Genomic DNA, 13971 nt, shown 5'->3' on the forward strand with positions numbered 1-13971 from the left:
TTTGTGCTGGGCAGTAGTTTTGGGAAATTTTCTTGCATTCATTAATAATTTCCCCCACCCCCTTTATTTTCTGTTGTCTTTTTATGGAACTCTTTCAATTAGACGTTGTTGGACCTTCTAGACTGGCCTTCGAATTTTCTTATCTTTTATTCTTGTATTGTCCATCTTTCTTTTTTGTTTCTTTTTATGGAAAATTTTTTCAACTTTATCTTCCAACCCTTCTATTAAACTTTTTCCTATCGTATTTGTTAATTCCAAGGGTTCTTGTTCTCTTAATGCTCTTTTAAAAATAATAATATTGTATAATTCTCATCCATACAAAATGTTTTCTTATTTTTCTGAGAATATTAATGATAATTTTTTTGTTTTGTTTTTTGGGTCTGTTACCTATTCATCTGTGTGACCACCAAGGTCTCTTTCTTTCATTTGCTTGATTTAGTATCTATTTTTCCTCTGATTTCTGGTGGCATTTAGCAGACTAATCATATTTAGGAGGTAGGCCCTAAAATCTAATTGGTACTATAGGTATGGTATGCCAATCAATGGGCCTCGTTCTAGTATGATTGTGCATGATAGGCCATTTCATTCAGGACCCCTGATATGTCCACTATGGGTCAGTTTTCTTATGACTGTCAATTTTCTGGAAGAGAGGAATCTTTCAATCTTCTGCTTGTGTAGGGCCAGAGTAGTGCAAGTTTAGCTGTCCGTGCTTTCTGAAACAAGTGCAGAAAGGGAGCTGGAGGTCTCCTAAAGAGCCTTTCATTAAATCCCCCTATACTTAATATACTCTTTACCCCCACCTTCAGCTGTGCCTGGTGTCCTTAAGTCAAGAGCATCTTCGGAGCATTTTAGCCCAAAAATAAACTTCCTATCTTTCACCTCTGTGAAGGAAGGGCAGTCCAGACTAATGAGCCTGAGGTTACATGATTCTTCCAATTCCTAAGGCTTTCCAAGAAGCTGTGATATCAACTTTATTGTTGTTTGCTTCCCACCTTGCAAACAGTTAGTTTTCAGCTTTATCTACTCTACTAGTTATTACTTATCCAACTCCCTTCTATCTCCTAAAATTTTTTTTTTTTTTTTTTTTTTAGACAGAGTCTCGCTCTGTTACCCTGGCTAGAGTGAGTGCCATGGCGTCAGCCTAGCTCACAGCAACCTCAAACTCCTGGGCTCAAGTGATCCTATTGCCCCAGCCTCCCAAGTAGCTGGGACTACAGGCATGCGCCACCATGCCCGGCTAATTTTTTCTATATATTTTTAGTTGGCCAATTAATTTCTTTCTAATTTTAGTAGAGACGGGGTCTCGCTCTTGCTCAGGCTGGTCTGGAACTCCTGAGCTCAGACAATCCGCCCACCTCGGCCTCCCAGAGAGCTAGGATTACAGGCGTGAGCCACCGCGCCCGGCCCTAAAATTTTTTGATAAATGTGATATCCACCTACATTCATTTTCCCTCTTCCACAGTACAGTGTTAACTGTGGGAGTAAGCTACCCAGCCAGGGTCTGTATTTACCAAGATTCCTTACATCTCAGTGTGGCCATATGATTAGTTACAATCAATAGATTATGAATGCAAGTAACGTGTTTTTCTCTGGGCCTTTAAGAAGTGTGCATTTCCCCAAGCTTCAGGGGACAGCAAATCCATAAGGTAAAAGGAGACTGGGCCCCTAAATTGCCACAAAAACAAAAACAGTTTCTCATTTCTTTGCTGACACAAAAATCTGCAAATGGATTCCTACATTAGTAAGGAATAAATCTCCATGGCATCAAGTTGTTAATACTTTAATTTAGAAAGAAAACAATATTTCTTATTATCCATTATTTAAAAGCTCTCGTGTTCTCTTCATCATTGTGGGTTTACACATTTTTAAATTGCTTTTATTGTCAGCTTATGGGCATCTTAAGAAAGCAAAGGTAAAGTCCTAGGCTTCGATGCCATCTTTAACCAGAAGTCCCTTTCGACAATGTGACCACTTGGACCAAATGTTTGACTACTGAGTAACATCAAAGTCCTAATATGTAGAGATTACTGTTTTCTTGTTCCAGCAATAAAACATATTTCTACTTCTTTATTTTTAGACCTGGATAATGATGTCTGCTTCATATCATAGAAAAACAAAGAAAAAATTAACACACAATCCCACAACCCGAAAGCACACTGGTAATATGTTAGTGGATTCTCCCCTAGCCCCCGAATATTTATAATGCAAAAATTTACATAATTGAGGTTATATAGTACATACATTTTTTATCCTGCTCTTTTCATTTAACATTATATCATGTGCTTCTTCCCTGAACTATCACAACCTTTTCTAAAATATTGTTTTTAATGGCTTTGTAATATCCTTCCAGGTAGATATAACCTAAATTATATAATCACTCCCCCCCCATTGTAGGAAATGTTTGTTATTTTAATTATTTTATTATTATAACTAAAATATTCTACGTATCTTTGCACATAAATGATTTTTTAAAATTTGGATTATTTCCTTAAGAGAATTTTCTACAAGATGAAGGGAGTAACTATTTGCATGAGTTTCCATGGTGGAATGTACAAGTGCTGAGGGGGCAAGAGCAAGGATCTTGTTCCAAGGGTATAGGGAAGGGAGCTGATTAGTTTACTAGGGCTGCCCTAACAAATTACCATAAATGGAAGGTCTTAAAACAACAGAAATTTATTATCACAGCTCTAGAGGCCAGAAATCCAAAATCAGTATGTTGGCCAGGTTGGTTCCTTGTGGAGGCTCTGAGGGATAATCTATTTTATACCTCTTTTCTAGTTTCTGGTGGTTGAGGAAAATCCTTGGCATTCCTTGACTTGTAACTGTGTCACTCCAATGTCTGCCTCCCTCACACATGGCCTTCATTCTGGTAACTATGTCTCCGTGTGTCTCTAAATCTCCCCCTTCTTTTAAGAATACTAGTCATGGGATATAGGATCTACCCTAATCCAGTATGACCTCATTTTAAGTTAATTACACGGGCAAAGACTATTTTCAAATAGGTCACACTCACAGGTACTGCGGGTTAGAATTTCAACATATCTTTTTGGGCAACACAATTCAATCGCTACAGCAGTAATTGTCCTTTTGCCCACCCTAAATGAAAACCAGTGTGGGAGAACTTTAACTGCAAGACAGTCTGAGGGCTTCAGACATAAAAGGGATTCTCCTATTTGTATCTGAAAGTTTGTCTGAATTTACATGATGGTGCTTTGTCGAAGAACTTCAATTCCCAGAACTCGATGCAATAATCCCTGAGATTTCCCCATTAAACAAACAAACAATAAAAACCAAGTTCTGTAGTGTTTCCCTGAATCAACACTCTTTAAGCCCAGAAAAAAAAATCATGCAATATTAATATTGCTAGATTTAGTCTGGCATTCACAGGCTCTTGTGTGTTAGGAGGGACAGAGAATGTCTTCAAGCTGAAAAACTGGAAAACTGGTAACCCGTTATCTGAGCTTTTCCATATTCCCCCAGCTCCTGAGACTGCCGGCTTCCCTCACTTGAGAAGGAGGAAAGGAGTGAGCTTTGCCGATCGGATGGAGACCTTCCCAGCGTTTCTCTTCAGAGGGTGTAAGAGGGCTGGATTCTCCCCACTGCCTCTTATCCCATGGCCCTGCTCAAATTGGCGGAGTCCGTTAAGCCAGGGAAAGGGCAAAGCAGTTCAAAGCCGTCGAAGATATTTCTGGTTTAGTATTCAATGATGAAAGCAAAAGCAAATGACTCCAAGGTTTCTGATTCTCTCACATTTTTTCCAGCCAGTTTCCTGTGCCATTGGCACTTGTAGATCTGACGCTATTAGGGCCACCCTCAGCTCCAAATTCCATTTCTGCCAATCTGTGACAAACACATGTGAATAGGTGCGTGGACACTGATAAGCAAATGGAGTTCTGGGGCAGACAAAATTAACATCTTTTGTCTCAGAATGCTCCTTTGAATACCACCCTCCTCAATTGAATTTCAATGTACTATGGATGACTTTCACTTAAGAGCTAGAAGCTCTTAATGTATCTAGGAAATTCTTTGTTACCAGACTTAGTTAGCATCCACACACAAAAAGGTCCTTTATTAACGTATCAACTCCACTACCCAAGACTAGCACACTGCTCACATCTTCAAATACTTTAACAGAGTACTTTTAAGATTAAGTAGTCATGGCCAAGTGGTTAAGGCTAATGGCCTTGAAACCCACTGGGGCCTCCCGGTGCAGGTTTGAATCCTACTGGCTGTGGTTTTATCCTCTACCGCTAAGTCTCAGTTGTTCCTAAATCATTGTCTATTTGCTGCATGCACCCCAAAGGTAAGCAAAACTCCTGCATTCTAGTTGTCGTCACCTTCGTTGGCAGCCCTGAGTAGTAATACTGAGGTATAGTAATACTATGGCATTCTAGCTGTCATCTGAGTTGATAACGGTGCACTGCCTTCCAGTTGTCACATTTGTTGACACCTCACCTACCTCAGAGTTACTCTCTGAGTCAAATAACTTCCTCCAATTTCAGAGACAGTCTCAAAATTGACATCAGTCTCAAGTGGAGGAGGGGATCTATTGCGGCATAAACTTAGCTGGCTGCTAATCCTGATTTGAAGAAGGCAATTCTCTTTTCCTCAATTACAAGCCACAGCCAACCTGGATTTGCTCGGAGCATCGAGGTCAGACTCCATCCTCTCCTGTGGTAGAGGTGACTTCTGCTACCATCTGTTCTAGGGAACTCGGGATTTACAAAAATGTATTTACTCTAACAGCTACCCTTTTTTTGAACCTTTACTATGTCCCAGACACTGAATTGGCGTTACATGCATTATCTCACCAATTTAATCACCAATATAATCCTATCAAGTAGGTAATATTAGTCCCACTTTAAAGATGTATTATAGAAAATGATAACTGATTTGCCCAACATCAAACAGTAGAATCATACCTACACCAAGGACTTACTTAAATATGGATGTGAAGTCACTTTTTCACAAGTACTACAGGGAATATTTTTTTTAAAACAAGTGGTTAGAAGTCTTAGCCTAGAGTAGTTTACACGGAAATGATTTTAATATCAGCTCCTATTTATCAAGCATTTATTACATACATATTTTTTCAAGGGCTTTGTGTATGTTAACTTATATGATAAATACAACATCCATACACAGTAATACTACTCTTACCCTCTTTCTCCAAATCTGGAAACTGTGACCCATGGGAGTAAAATAATTTGAGCAAGTCGCCCAGCTAGTAAGTGGTAGGGCTAAACTTGAACTTTGCCTGTGTTTGTGTCTGTAGCCAGGGAGTCAAACAGTTGGGGTGGTCATGGCGGCAGATCAGGAGTGCTTTCATTGCCACTGTCTACAGTTGAAAATTAATGCCACTGCCTAACTCTTTTATTTAGTTTTCTCTGTAAATAAATCTCTAAGTTGCTAGTCTGCAGTGTGAGGTTGTTGCCTATTGTGTATTAAGTGTTTTGTTATCCCAAGTTTAGGGAATATCATTCAACAGCAATGAGGATTTGCCAGTTTTGGAGCAATATTAACAGTGATTGTGAATGTAGCTTCATATAAATGATTAGTTTATAAAGAGTACCACACCTGTTATATCTTCTCCTCCTGAAAACTCCAGAGCCCAAGAGTGAGAAAGGTTTGTTAAACCATAGGATATGGATGTCAAGGCTGGCCACTAGATGCCAAGCCCAGAAATGTTTCTCGTTTGAGAGTAAAAACAAAACTCACATTGAGCCCCATACAAAGACCAACAGGAAAGCCTGTTAATCTTGGTAAACTGGGTTTATTGAACTAACTGAGCAAGGGAGAGCCCCATTTTGAAAGCTTCTCTATAGTGTCTCAAAGGGAAGAGTAAAGGGGATAAGAGTTTTGGGGGCCAGGCTTAGTTACAGGATGGTTATAAAACAGGATGATGTTAGAGCAGAAATTACTAAACGAGATCTGTTCCAAGTGATAAGAATTTGTAAACTAATCAAATGACTGGAGCAGTTATTTTATCTTTGGGATCTAATCTTTGAGATTTAATTCTTTGTGGAATTATTTTTACTATGATATTACCATGAAATATATAAATAAAGTGAGGTAAAAAAAGTTGGACTTAGGGAGTTTATCGTGCACATCATGGTTTGGAACAGTTTCTCTCCTGTGTGTTTCATAGTATGACATTTGAAAGATTTAGTTTCTTGTTTTGTTACTCTTCTGATTTGGCCCAAAGATGGCTGGATTTGAAAGTCAAACAACACAGACTGTAAAGCAATGGGATTTAAAAATAAAAAATGAAAATTAGGTCAGTTAGAGAAAAGTTCACAAATTTATTGCATTTCCCTCTAGTACTCATTATGTTAAATGCCTGTCTTATAGCTTAGAGACTCCAGGGTGGAGTTCTTTGGCCCCAGTCTGTTCTCCAGCACATTCAGGGACAAAGAATATTTATCTGGGCTTTACAGTAGATTCAGGAAACAAATGTAAATTCAGAGACTCACGGCTTTAGTTCTCATACAGAAGTAAATTGGGAAGAAAAAGTCCAGGTAGGAGCAGAGAACATGTGGAAAAACAAGAAGATGGAAGAGGTTCGGAAGGAGAAAGCTTAGGAGATGGACTTGGGCACCAACATGGGCTTTGTGATCTTTCTACGCTGCCTCAGTGGTTCTTTTCAGCATGCAAGCAAGCAGGAGGCAGACGCCAGACAATCATATTCTTACTAACTTTCAATAAGTATCCTAAACCCAAACCCTCTGTCATTTAAACGTAGATTCTCTTCTGGGCCTTGAAGTATCTGTAGCTTTGATGTCTTAGAATGAACTAATTTAGGACTAGTTGTTGGGTGATGACCAGATGTCACTAGAGCTCTTCTCCCAGAGTCCCGTAGGGGACCATAACAGATAATGGAAGCACTATAACTAAACACCCTAGGTGTCCACTGGGGATTCGAACCCTGAGCTCCCGCAAGATAGGCGGGAATATTCACCGCTACACTAACGAGGAAACACTAAGCAGTTGACGTTTTCTAGTCTACCTCTAATAAGTGAAACACTATTGGCTACATCTTTTGAGTCTGTAGGTTTGTGTTCTACTAAGTTGATCATATTTGGCGAATCTACACACCTGAATCCATACGGACTCGTCCGCGACCAATCAAGTCTCGCTGCGGCCCTTCTCTCGGCCCTGTCACTCCACCCACTGCTGCCTGAGCCGAAACTGTCTGGTGGATAGGACAGCCTGCTCTTTTGACAGTAATTGCGTCGATTCCTCTGACTGTGTTTCTCGTACTAGATTTGCAAGCAGCGAAACCGAGCGACCAAACCAGTTGACTCGTTGATTTCACGAAAACTCTCTACTAATTAATCAAAAACTGTGACCTCTGACTAGGGCTCGTTTCCACAGGGGAAGAAAATACTATCAAGAGTTGTCTAGCCTTCAAGCGTGTTTAGAGGACAGGGAAATGCGAGGCTTCCCAGAGAATTGAGCGGAGGCTCCGGTCAAGGGAAAATGATTAAGGTTCTACTTATTTTACTTCAATCTTAGTAAAAATGATACAGCAGTAGCTTCCATCTCCTCTTGCTGTGGAGTTAGTTGTGTCCTGGGCGAAGCACCGGATGAGTTTAGTCAAGAATTTCCCACAATGTGATTTGCTTCTATTTCTTGTTTAATTGTCTAAAACAAACCTTACGTAGTCGGCAGGATTCGAACCTGCGCGGGGAGACCCCAACGGATTTCTAGTCCATCGCTTTAACCACTCAGCCACGACTACATAGTCTGCTGTGCATGTGTGTATGTTCCCCTACATCCCCGTCCCCCGTGAGAGACATGAAGAAACACAAATTAGGATAAACACTATGTCGTGTGCAAGAAAATCGGCTTTGTGAGTTGAACGCAAACCTTCAGGTTAAATGAGGGTTTGGTTAAAAAAAACAAGTCAACCTTTTGTGCTGCCTGAACAGTCAAGAACACTGGGATAAGAGTCCTCACCGCATGAGCATCAGTGTCCCAAGCAAACAATAAACACTTCAAGTCAGTATACACTGAGCGAGTTCCCACCAGCTCCCCAGACTAGGCTGTGGTCTGAGCTCAGACACTTGAGTCTCTGCAATTGGAAGTAAACTGCTTATTCCGAGGTGGAGTCAGACCCTAACTTCCAGCCCCCACTCATCCATCGCTTTTGAACAATCAGTCTTCCGGTAGTCCTGAACACCCATAAAGTACATTGACGAGAGAAAGGGAGATTGGCTAGCTTGTTTGAAATCAGCGAGTTGGAAACTGGACAAAATGAGCTGATGATTTACACGGTTACAATACAAAGATGTCTGTTGCCGCATTATTTGGAATAGCAGAGAAAAGTAACATGTTAACCAGTAAGGGAATGATATGATGCATTCCTATTGCAGGGTTAAATAAAGGGCTCTACTTACTAAGGCACCTTTAATCTTAATAAAAATGATAGGGTAATAACTTCCATCCCCTACTGCTGTGGAGTTTTGGTCTGGGGGAGGCAGACTAAGTTTAGTCTTCGTCTTGACTAAGTTTAGTCAAGAATCTCAAACAATGCGACTTGCTTCAATGTGACTTGACCCCACTTGGCCATGTCATATTACCCTTTTTAAAAATTACTGGATTCAATTTGCTAACATTCGTTAAGAGTTTTTACACCTATTTTCATAAGAAACATTGGTTCATAATTTTTGTTTTTATCAAGCTATGGTCTGGTTTTGATAGAGTAATAGTCACCTCGTAAAATGAGTAGGAAGATGTTTCCTCCTCTTTCAATTTCTGGAAAAGTTTATGTAGACATTGTATTATTTTCTCTTGAAATATTTGGTAGATTTAACACTCAGCATTCAATGCATGTCTCATTTTGGTACAAAATCATGACACCACAGAATGATTTGATTTGATTCTCACCCTCCAACCATGCATAATACTGCTGTATAATACTGTCATCTGGTATCTAAATCTTAAATATCAGTCATCGTTAAAAATAATGTTTATTATTTCCTTGTTTACATAGAATTTTGCATACCTTGCATTCACCAGGTCTAAATTCATATTTACTAATTTCCTCTTCACCTATGTTATATCTAATGTTCAAACTGTGTTTGGACTTTTGTTTCAGTAAGTGTAATTTTCACAGGCTGATTTTTTTTTTCCTTTTAAGTATAGTCCTGTGTATCCTTATCTATCACCCAGAACACAGAGGTTCACACCCAAATAAGATTGCTGGATCCTTTTGTTGAGTTTTTTGGCTCTGACAAATTGTTCCTGTTCATCTGCTCAGCTATTAAATTTTGTCTTCCTTTAATTTCTTTTCAAAATAACCAAATATAATGAAAAATAAGTGAGCTGCATAAATCGTGTGATGAGTAATACAAAAGGTAACTTGACAGTGGAAAAACTTGATAGGACCCTAATTCATCACAATTAGCATAGTGAGTGTTAGGACTAATCAATATAGTGTGTGTCCTGATATGAAGAACTGTGAAGGACACTATCTCACTCTCAGAGGAAACACCAGACAAATTCAAATTGAAGGTGCATTCTAAAAAATGCCTAATCTACTTATTTTAAAAAGTCAACAAAATGAAAGAAAAAGAAAGATTGAGGAACTCTTCTAGATTCAAAGACAAAGACACATGACAAGTAAATGCAATGTATTTTTTCATGAAACAAAGGATTTGCACAACTGACAAAAGATTAACAAGATTTATAGATTTTTATAATTGTTCAGTGGTTAGGAAAGAGAAAGCCTCTGTTTTTAGAAAATACACAAAGAAATATTTAGGATTAAAGGGACATCTTGTCTGAAACTCACTCTCAACTGTTTAGAAAAAAAGATTATATATGCAAATTTGCATATCTATCAATAGAGAGAAACAAAGCATATATGGTAAATTATTGACATTGGAGAATCTGGGTAAAGAATTTATGAAACTTCTTTGTACTATTCTTGCAACTTTTCCATAAATCAGATATTATGTAAAAATGAAATGTTAAAAAAAGAAAAAGAACTGAAACAGTTTGTCAGAATCACAAAATTCAATGAAAAGATTTAGCATTCCGGTTGGTCCGAGTGCAGTGGTGTTTACCATTAATTGATCACAACCAGTTACAGATTCCTTTGTTCCTTCTCCACTCCCACTGCTCCACTTGACCAGCCTTTGGAAAAAAAAAAAAAGATTTAGCATTCTCATGCAGGAAATGAACCCCTTTATTCCAGGAGACAAGTGAGGATAAACACTACTGTGCTAAAAAGAAAATGCCTGGGGTGGAGGAACCTTCTCTGTTCAGCCTTGTCCTAGATCCTGGGCTAACTGAACCAGTAAGACAGAATTTGTTTTCTGGATAATGCAATGGTTCTAGACTCATATACAGGCTATATTAAATTCAAGCCCCTGCAAACGAGGCAATGAAGAAAGCATTTGATAGACTTTACTTTTCTAAATAAGACATATGTGAGAGATTTCACAAATATAAATATTTGTGTTCTCTATGGGCACAATTCCGTGGAGAACAAAATTCGAGGCAGGGGTTTCGAGACAGGAAATGAGGCAGCATTTCCTCCGTTTTGCTCAGAGATTGCTTCTTTTCAGACAAGTGGAAAAAAAATAAAGAAGAAAAGAGATCCGGACCCTTAGCCCCACGGGAACCCAGTAGCTACAAGGATTTGAGTGAATGCCAGAGCAGAACAAGGTTAGTCAAGAAGACTGCACAGTTGTTATAGGGACGGGTAATATATATAGGATGTTCCTTTCTTGTCAACTTCAGATTGTCAAACAAAGGAAAAGACACCCCGTAGTTGGCAGGATTATGAACCTGCTCGGGGAAACCCCAATGGGTTTCCAGTTCATCGCCTTAACCGCTCGGCCACAACGACAACAGTCTAGGCTCAAACTTATATATTGATGAAATCACGTAGCCGGTGATGCGTGCAAACTTCTGTCCTTGACCACTTTATTGGAAATGGTGAGGTGAAGTGAGAATTTGAGGAAAAGAGGTCAACCTTTCGGACATCCTTGGGAATCGAGAGCACTGGAATGAGAGAGACAGAGTCCTCATCACATAAGCATTAGCGTTTCCAATAATTTCAGGTCCGTCAGGTAACACCCAGCTAGCGCCTGCCTGCTCCGAGACTCCAGCCAGGCTTTTGTACTAGTCCGGGATGTCCGGACTTCACCGAGCCAAGCAGGCGCGCCATTGCAGTGGATTCAAGGCATCAAATCGCTTCCGCTCATTTGTGTTCCAGGTGGAGGGCGCGAAAAATTATGTGGAAAAGCCTCCTCTAGGTCCTCTCGCTGTGATACTGGTAAATCTTTAGGGCAGGCTCATACTCTGGTTTGATTTCTGGTCCAGGTAGGGGCTCCTCCTCCCCTTAAATTTAACCAACTCAAACCAACTTTTTCTACCTCTTACATTTCAACTTTAATTTCTCAATCATAGTGCTTTTCCAAGACCTGAGACTTATTTTGTCTACCCTGCTTAGAGAACCTCAATCTGATTTTTAAAAGAAGGGGGAGGGGGAGGGGAGGAGGAGAAAGAGAGGCGGGGAGAGAAGACACCGATGACAGAGGGATCTATTTTGACATTGAAACAGAGAAGAAAAGGAGGGAGGAGAGGGGTGAAAGAAGAGTCAAGGCAGGGTAAGGGGGATGAAGAGAGATTGCTTATCTACAGAGATAAAATCAACTCTAAGAAACCCCATGGTTTAATGGAAGAAAGTCTGTTCTGAGAGGAGTATTAAGCTGAGTTTGGGGTAAGGGAGCCAGACTCCATATCTAACTGAGCAGTCTATTATTTGAACTGTCTTTCCCATCAAAATGGATTTTAATCACATAAACATACTTTAAAAACCGTGTCAAGTTACGACATGACTAAATGCAAATTTAAAGTAAAATATAAGTTGCGATCTAGGTGTTGCCATAACTAATTATATGTTCCTTTTATTTGGTCTACACATTTTTAACAAGCGTATAACATTTCGTTAAATTACTTTTGTCAAAGAAATATAGACACCAATTTTTGATATTAAAATGTTTTACTTGGGAGAATAGAATAGCAATTCGGGGCACACAGGCAGACCGGGTGGTCTTCAGTATATCCCAAGAACAAAGAGAAGGTTAGAGGTTTCATAAAAAAGAAAAATGTTACGTATTTCTCTTTGAGAAATTTCTTTGGCACTAGTAAGATTTTGAGGAGCTGGCAAGTTCTGATTGGTCAACGATGGCAGTGAGCAGAACTAGTCTTAGAGTTGCAGCAGATTGTTTCAGTAGCCATTAGATACAACTGGCTATTTCAGCTGCCAGGCTTGCGGAGAGTTACATTTTTGGAGCAATGTTTTGTACCCTGAGTGCTTTTCCCCTCGGTTTCTCAAATCTGTTTTAGTTTACAAAAATGACTTAATTTGTATGATCCAAGTTCACACTTTGGAACTCTAGTTTGAAGGGAGTTAAATATTGAAGAAATAACAGAAACTTCTCATGCTTTAAAATATCTCAGCAAAAAGGAAAATTGCTATGATTAATATTAATGAAAACTAAATTTATTGGATCAATTCTTTTTTACTTAGAATAAAATGAACAGAGAGCCTTGACTTTGTTTATTTTTCTCTTCATTCATATATATGGACTGAAGAAAAAAAAAGCATAACAAAATAGATGCTGCTGAAAGAAATGAATAAAAGTTCAGCCATAGGAAACAAAATTATTCTAGACATTTTAGGTCCAAACTGAAAACAGTCTAAAATCCCTCAACAATAGAAAGGATAAATAGTTGTTTTTCATACAAAGAATAGTAGAGCAATAAGATTAAAGAATTTTCAATTACACACATATTGGAATAATCTCACAAACAATATTGAAGTGATGTCAGACACAAAGGCATACATGATTTTGTTTATATATACTGTAGGTCAAAACAGACAAAACAAATTTACAGTGTTAGAAATCAGGAAGGTGATTGTTGAAAGTGGAAAAAGGCTATGAGGAGACCTCCTGGGGATCTTGGGAATGGTTCTGCTTCTCAGTCTTGGTGCTAGGTACATAATATGTTCACTTTGTGAAAATTTCTTGAGCTGTATAATTATGGTTTATGTACTTTTCTGTATCAGTATTATGTTATATTATCATCAATTAAAATTTACTTAAAAAGCAAAACCTCTCAAGCTATTTTAAGCAAAAGGGATTAATAAAGAATACAGAAGCTTACCAAATTTTGGGAAGAGAGGGATAAAGGGATATGCCAGATCTAATTCGAGCCTGTGGGAATTATTCCCAAAACAACTCCCAAAGAAATGGTCTTCAGGGAGGCTGTTATTGTCTCCACAATCAAGAAAGTAGGAAATCAAGATGCTGTCACTAGGGTTGTTAATTTCAGGGAACTGTAGGTGAGGCATGACGAAAATTCTGCAACAGTGGAATTCTCTCTAGGGCTGTAGTTCTCAAAATTTAGCATGAAATCTAATTTATCATGACAGAAAGGAAGTCAGTCAGTGATTTTTGCCCAGGTCTTAATTTATAAAGGTGACTGAGTGAAGACACAGAGAGGTCAATGCCATTGAAAGAAAATTTTAATGTTATTTACAATTCTCCTAGAAAGGAGAAGCACAGCCCACCACGCAGGGCCACATAGGGAAGTACCAGGGTCAATGAAGAGGTAGAAAGGAGTTAGGAGAAAGCATAAGCTATAATGTTTATTGGGGTAGCCACAGGAAAGGTAGGGCAGGTCAGGGTAAATAGTTTAGGATTGGTCAGTTTGAATAATTCTGGCAGGTTTTAGGAAACAGGGGATGTCCCTAGATGCCTGGGATCTGACCCTTCGTTGATTTAGGGCAGGGGAAATATTGGCTTGGCTTGTAAGAGTTACGACAAGTTACGACATGACTAAATGCAAATTTAAAGTAAAATATAAGTTGTGATCTAGGTGTTGCCATAACTAATTATATGTTCCTTTTAAGAGTAAGAGTTAGATATAGGAGGTCATTCAGAGTGTGGG

General features: G+C 38.9%; 1 non-coding gene across 1 annotated transcript; it reads right to left on the reverse strand.

Moving 5' to 3' along the window:
- Positions 1 to 7659: 7659 nt before the first annotated feature.
- On the reverse strand, positions 7660 to 7741 carry TRNAS-AGA. The gene has a single exon. It is a non-coding gene; the product is annotated as a tRNA-Ser (tRNA).
- Between the last annotated feature and the right edge of the window lie 6230 nt (positions 7742 to 13971).

The sequence above is a fragment of the Propithecus coquereli genome, unplaced genomic scaffold, assembly GCF_000956105.1.
Source record: "Propithecus coquereli isolate 6110/MARCELLA unplaced genomic scaffold, Pcoq_1.0 Scaffold131, whole genome shotgun sequence".
NCBI lineage: Eukaryota > Metazoa > Chordata > Mammalia > Primates > Indriidae > Propithecus > Propithecus coquereli.